The sequence below is a fragment of the Chenopodium album genome, chromosome 3 (assembly GCF_948465745.1).
Source record: "Chenopodium album chromosome 3, dcCheAlbu1.1, whole genome shotgun sequence".
In the NCBI taxonomy this organism is placed as follows: domain Eukaryota; kingdom Viridiplantae; phylum Streptophyta; class Magnoliopsida; order Caryophyllales; family Amaranthaceae; genus Chenopodium; species Chenopodium album.
Window position 1 is genome coordinate 45,274,343 of NC_137836.1, and position 7,190 is coordinate 45,281,532.

Sequence of the window (7,190 nt, forward strand, 5' to 3'; positions counted from 1 at the left end):
CCATTGAACCATCTCAAGGAGTTCGAAAAGTATTGCAACACTATCAAAGTGAACGGAGTTTCTCAAGAATTCATCCGGCTAAAGTTGTTTACATTTTCTCTCATAGTCTTGGCCTTGGAGTGGTTGGATAAGGAGGTAAAGCCAAACTCCCTACGAACATGGGACAAAGTTACCAAGGAATTCTTGTCCCGATTCTACCCACAAAAGAAAACGGCAGAGGCTAGAGCCTTGATTCAAGGGTTCAAGCAAAAACCTAATGAAAGCCTCTACGAAGCATGGGAGAGGTATAAAGAGTACCAAAGGGAATGTCCCCACCACAGAATTCCAACCTACCAATTCAGTCAAATTTTCTATGGTGGCCTAAGTCCTCAAGGCAAATCATGCCTTGATGGGGGTGCCGGAGGTCCCATAATGAACGGACGGAAGAAGAAGTGGTGGACATTATTAAGGACGTGGTTAAGTACTATAAAGATTGGCAAGATGGTAAGAGGGATTCAACTAGATAGAGTGGCTCTTTGGTGAACTCTATAGACCATCTAAATGCGATCAACAACTTATCCTCACAAATGACAAACTTGGGGAAAGAGATGACCGCGATCAAGGCCAAGTTGGAAAGCTCCTCTTCTTTTCAAGATTCGAATTCTCCCTCCCAATTTGAGGAGAGAGGTACTCTTTCTAACTCTCAACCCCCTCCCTTTTCAAATAATATGCCGAGTGGTTTCTTGTTTTGTGATACATGTGGATCTTATGATCATGACTCTTGTAATTGCCCTCATGCTTCTCCCGAATGTGGTGATGATTTTGATAACATTGAGAGTGAGAATGTGAATTATGTGTCAAATAATAATGTGCAAAGGTTTTCTAATCAAAGAGGTCAATGGAATAGGAATTACCAAAACCAAGGTAATTTTGACAACTATAACCAAGGTGGTGGTTATAGGAACCAAGGGAACCAAGGTTCTCGTGGCAAGTATAACAATCAAAGTTATAGTAGTCAAAATCAGAACAAAAATTATGGTAATCAAAACCAAAGTTATGGAAATCATAACCAAGGTAGTGGAAACCATAATCAAGGTATTGGTAAAAATCAAAATAGGGGTAATTGGAACAATCAAGGTAGGGGCAATATTCAAAATAATTCTCAAAGAGGTCCCCCACCCGGATTTGTTCCAAAGACTCAAGGGGAAAATTCCTATTCACAATCTTCTTCTTCTAGGACCAATTTGGAGGACATAATTGAAAATCAAACCAAGTTGTTGAACACATACATGGCCTTAGTGACAAGAAGTTCAATGAAATGATGACCCACAACAAAATGCTCGAAAACCAAATTTCTCAACTTGCTAGCGCTTTAAAAGACCATGAAAGCCCTTCTTCCTTACCTTCCCAAGGCTTATATCCTAATAATCCCGTGAATGCTATTGTTACAAGGAGTGGTAATGTTCTTGAGGAGAGATTGCCTAGGAGGAGTGAAAACAAGGAGGTACCTAAGGAAGCTTTGGTTGAGAATGAGGGAGGTAGAGCATCTTTAGATGAGGTTGTGGTTGAGACACCAAGAGAGGTGAGAGTAAAAAACGATATTGTGAAACCCAAGATCCCTTTTCCCCAAAAATTCATGAGACACAAATTGGATGAGCAATTTAGGAGATTTAATGCTATGCTCAAACAACTTCACCTTTCTCTACCTTTCACTGATGTGATCAACCAAATGCCTAATTATGCCAAATTCCTTAAAGACATTTTGAGTGGGAAAAGGACTTGTGATGTTGTTGAGACCATCAATTTGATTGAAAATTGTAGTGCGATCATCATGAACAAAGTGCCACCCAAGTTGAAAGACCCTGGAAACTTCTCCATCCCTTGTGCTATTAACAAGATGCAATTTGATAATGCCTTATGTGACTTAGGAGCTAGTGTAAGCTTCATGCCATATTTGGTTTATCAAAGACTTGATATAGGGGAACTCTTACCTTCTAACATTACCTTGCAACTAGCCGATAGGTCAATCAAGTTCCAAAAGGTAAAGTGGAAGATGTTCCATTGGGGTTGGGAGGTTTGTTTTCCCGGTGGATTTTTTTGTTCTAGAAATGGATGAAGATGCTACCATTCCAATTATTCTAGGTAGACCCTTTCTTGCTACCTCGGGTGCTGTGATAGATGTCAAGTGTGCAACGATTTCCCTTAAGGTAGGAGATGAGGTCATAAAATTTGATTTGAATGAAAGCATGAAATATCCAAGTTCTTCTCTTGAAAATTGCTTGATGATTGACTCTCTTGATTATGTTGTGTCTTCCATGCATGAGCACTTGCTCACCTTTAACGATACTCTTGAGAACGTTTTGTTGAACAAAGACAAACTAGGTGCACCATGCAAGGAGGTGGCGTTGTATGAGGAATTGCTTAATGGAAGCATGGAGGAAGTGGATGAACAATTGTGCTTGAAGATCTCAAGCCATGAAGCTTTGTCAAGCGGCCGCAACAAAAGAAGGTAAAGGTGTGCCTATGATAGAGCTCAAACATCTACCATCACACCTTAGGTATGAATTCTTAGGCCCAAATTCCACTTACCCCGTAATTGTTAGTGCATCCTTGAGCGAGAGTCAAGCTCAACCGTTATGTTGTGTCTTGAGAAAGCACCAAGGTGCTTTGGGCTATAATATCAATGATCTTAAAGGTATAAGCCCCGCTTTGTGTACACACCACATGACGCTTGAGGAAGGCACCGTTCCTTCTATTGAACGACAAAGAAATTTACACCCTTAAATGGGAGAGGTGGTGAAAAAAGAGATCATCAAGCTCTTGGATGCGGGAATCATATTCCCCATCTCAAGCTTTAGGTGGGTTTCGCTCGTTCATGTAGTTTCTAAGAAAGGGGTATGACCGTAGTCAAGATAGAGAGTTGTGAGCTCATTCCAACTATGACGGTCACCGGTTGGAGGATGTGTATAGACTATAGACGTCTAAATACATCCACCAAAAAGGATCACTTTCCCCTTCCATTCATTGATCAAATGTTAGAGAGACTAACAAGGCAGAAATTCTATTGCTTCCTTGACGGCTATTCGGGATTTTTCCAAATTCCAATCAACCCCGAAGATCAAGAGAAGACAACATTTACATGCCCCTATGGGACCTTTGCTTATAGGAGAATGCCCTTTGGCTTTTTTAATGCCCCTGCAACTTTCTAAAGGTGCATGTTGAGCATTTTTGGAGACATGTTGGAGGAAGAAATGGAGGTATTTATGGATGACTTCTCCTTAGGTGGGGTTTCATTTGAAGAGTGCCTAGTTAATCTTGAGAAATGTTTGGCACGGTGTGTAAAGGTTAATCTTGTCTTGAATTGGGAGAAGTGCCATTTCATGGTGGAGGAAGGAATAGTGCTTGGGCATAAGATCTCTCATAAAGGAATAGAGGTGGATAAGGCCAAGATTGAGGTTATTGAGAAGCTTCCACCTCCGGTGAATGTCAAGGGAGTAAGATCATTTTTGGGACATGCGGGCTTCTATAGAAGATTCATCAAGGATTTCTCACTCATCGCCAAGCCCCTTAATGATCTTCTTCAAAAAGATGTTGAGTTTGTTTTTGATGGTAAATGCTTGGAAGCATTTAATAAATTGAAGAAGGCCCTAATCTCCATCCCCATTGTTCTAGCCCCAAGATGGGATTTACCCTTTGAATTTATTTGTGATGCTAGTGATTGGGAAATTGGAGGTGTTTTGGGACAACGTGTGGACAAGAAGCTTTATGTGATTTACTATATGTCCAAGAAACTAAATGGGGCCCAAATGAATTACACAATAACAGAAAAAGAATTCTTGGCCATTGTTCACTCTTTCGAGAAATTCCGGTGTTATTTGTTGGGTTCCAAGACCATTGTCTTAACGGATCATGCGGCTCTCAAGTATCTCTTTTCCATGAAAGAGTCCAAGACAAGGTTGATTCGTTGGGTGCTTGAATTACAAACTTTTGAAATAGGGATTTGGGATAAGAAGGGTGCGAAAAATGTTGTGGTTGACCATCTTTCTCGCCTTGAGGGTGATCAAATTCATGATGATGGTCTACCAATTTAATATAGAATGCTTGATGATGTCTTGTATGCCGTTAAGGTTACAGATCTCCCATGGTATGCCGACTTGGTGAACTTTCTAGCTTGTGGGGAGTTTCCACCTTCTTTCTCCAAGAACCAAAAGAAGAAGCTCAAGAGGGAGGCAAGACATTACTTGTGGGATGAACCAATCTTGTATAAACGAGGGGTGGATGGCTTGCTTCGGCGTTGTGTCCCGAATGAAGAGGGGCCAAGTGTTCTAAGGATGTGTCATTCGGATCCAAGTGACGGTCATATGGGCGTTTCCAAAACCGCCACTAAGGTTCTTCAATGTGGTTTGTGGTGGCCGCATCTCTTCAAAGATTCATGGGGCTTTGTAAAGTCATGTAACCGATGTCAAAGGGTTGGGAATATCTCCAAGAGGAATGAGATGCCTCAATAGCCTATTCTTGAGTTAGAGGTGTTCGATGTTTGGGGGATTGATGATGAGTAGCATTTATGCCACTCTTTTATCCTTTTTCTCTAAGCATTCTCCCCTCATTTGCACTTGTTTTGCCCTTTTTCTGAGAATTTTTACTTAGTTTTGCTTCCTCTTTCTTTTCTCCCTTATCTTCCTTTCCCTTAGTCTTCTCGCTTTGTTTTTATTTTTATTTTCATGCTTTGTTTTTGTAGGTATTATGTGCCGAAAGAAAGAGAATATCAAGAATCCAAGCTAACTATTGTGCGCGGGGTGCTGTGCGGCTTCTGTGCGGGCGCGCATGTTTGGCTGTGCGGGCGCGCAACCCTATCAGAACCCGCAAAACCAGACTAAAGAAACAGAGCCTAACCAGAGATTTTGCGCGACTTGTTGTGCGTCTTCTGTGCGGGCGCACACACCTGATGCGCGGGCGCGCATGCCTACTGTGCGGGCGCGCTTATTTTCCCTATACCCTCAAAGTTGTGGCCGCGCACTACGCTGAGAGGGCGCACACACCTACTGCACAGGCGCGCATATGTCGTGTGCGGGCGCGCACGGCTGGGTTTCTGATTTATTTGCGCCTTGTTGTCCAAGTCTCTTTCTTTTGGGGGGGATCCACATATATATAGACGGGACTCTTTGTAATAGAAAACACTTAGTACTAATTCCATAGAACATTAGCCTAATCTAGAGAGAGGAAATAGATTCTTATTCAAGCTTCCTTTATTTTATTCAACTTTGCTCAAGTTTTAATCTTCCATCAATCAAGCAAGTATCCAAGTTTTCATCTTTCTTTAATCCTTTCTTTAGTAATCTCTTCTCCTTTCCTTTAATATTATTTATTTGTTTTAATGTTACTTATTTTTGTCAATCTTATTAGTTTATTTAGTTATTATTGATTTCAATCATGTTTTGTTTTGAGTTTCTTGAGTTTATTTCTAGTTTTGATATTATGTTTAATCTCCCTTCTCTAGGCTAAACTTTTAGCTAGGGGAAGGGGGTGGAAGATATGATTTGATATTGGATGAATGATGATGGTTGGATTGAACTTATGCCATATATTGATGAAAGACATGATTTTTATTAGCTTGGGATTATTGTTGCACTCTATTTTGTTTTCTAGTTTAAATGCATGAAAGTGATTTGAACTAGATTAGGATCACCTCTATTTTAATGATTGCATGAGAATGAGTTATTAAAGTAGAGTTTTTATGGATTGTGCTTCTTTATTCTCTTGATTTGATTGTAAATAATAGCATGCATGAGAATGATCCTTATTAGTGTAGACCTCTTTCATTGATTTGCCTAGAGTTTTGCATGCGAATGAATTGTTTAGGTAGAACCTTGTGTTCTTTGGCATATGTTTCATGATAATCACCATTATTCTCCTCTTTCTAATCATATTGGACACCCCCGTATCCCTAGCATCATTTTCTATTGATTTAAATCATCATTTTCTTGCTTACTTGTAGTTTTAGTGTTCTACTCAACAAAACCAACAAAAACAATCCCTTTTTCACTCTTGCATTAGTGATATTTGATGTTGAATTAGCGTGCTTCCCTAGTGGTTCGACCCTTTACTTGCCACTAACTATTTTAGTGTAGGTTTAGGTATTATAAATGATTAATTTTGTTAGGGTAGTAGCATAACGACCTATCTATCGCCGATCAAATTTTGGCGCTGTTGCCGGGGAAGCGGCTTGTTTAGCGTCTATTATTGCTTTTGTTAGAGTCATTTTGTTTTTTTTTTTTTTTGGTTTTTTTTGTTTTATCATCCTTGTCATTTCTAATTGTTTGCTTACCTTTAGTGAATGCATAGGAGGTCTCAAGGAGCACCCTCACATCAAATTGACCACAAAATGAACCGAACCTTGAGACAAGTCCATAGGGTTTGTCAAGACGAGGGAAGAGGTTTTGGTGATATAGTTGATAGTGAGAGTGATACTTACTCTTCAAGTTCACCACGCGAATCAATGGCGGGACAAGAGAATGATGTTTTGTTTCGTGAGTTCGGAAATCCAGAGGATTATGAGCTCACGGGAAGGATTTTGCTACCCGTCACGGAAACCAACTTCTCAATCCATCCTCAATATACTCGAATGGTCCAATCGGAGCAATTTTCCTGAAGTGCAAGTGAGGACCCTATTGAACATTTGGACCGATTCCTTGAATTGTGCGCAATGATGCAAACCAATGAAGTGAGTCAAGACTACATTCGTATGCACCTTTTCCGGCAATCTTTCACCGGACGAACAAAGAAATGGCTAAAGCAAGTAAAGCTTAACACTCTCACAACATGGAGGGAGGTGGTAAAGGCGTTCTTGAAGCGCTTTATCTCCGAAGAGAAGACCGCCGAAATGAGAAGGAAAATTGCATCATTTGAGCAAGAGGCCGATAAAAGTCTTGGTGAAGCATGGGAGATATTCAAGGAGTTTGTACAAGCATGTCCCCACCATGAGTACAATCAAGGGTTGCTCATGCGGTTTTTCTACGAAGGATTGGAGCCCATGTCAAGAGCCAATTTGGATGCGGGGGCGGGTGGTCAATTAATCAAGATCCCTCAAAATCAAGTTGAAGCCACAATAGAAGAGGTAGCAAAGAATTACTCTTGGGGGACCGAAGAAGAAACGCTCCAAAGAGAGGTGGTATTTACGAATTGGAGAAAGTTGATCAATTACAACATCAAAT

General features: G+C 40.6%; 2 non-coding genes across 2 annotated transcripts; both read right to left on the reverse strand.

The window, feature by feature from the left end:
• Nucleotides 1–217: 217 nt before the first annotated feature.
• LOC145625821 (small nucleolar RNA R71) lies at nt 218–323 on the reverse strand. The gene has a single exon (XR_014110723.1). It is a non-coding gene; the product is annotated as a small nucleolar RNA R71 (small nucleolar RNA).
• Nucleotides 324–6,856: 6,533 nt separating this feature from the next.
• On the reverse strand, nt 6,857–6,964 carry LOC145625818 (small nucleolar RNA R71). The gene has a single exon (XR_014110720.1). It is a non-coding gene; the product is annotated as a small nucleolar RNA R71 (small nucleolar RNA).
• Between the last annotated feature and the right edge of the window lie 226 nt (nt 6,965–7,190).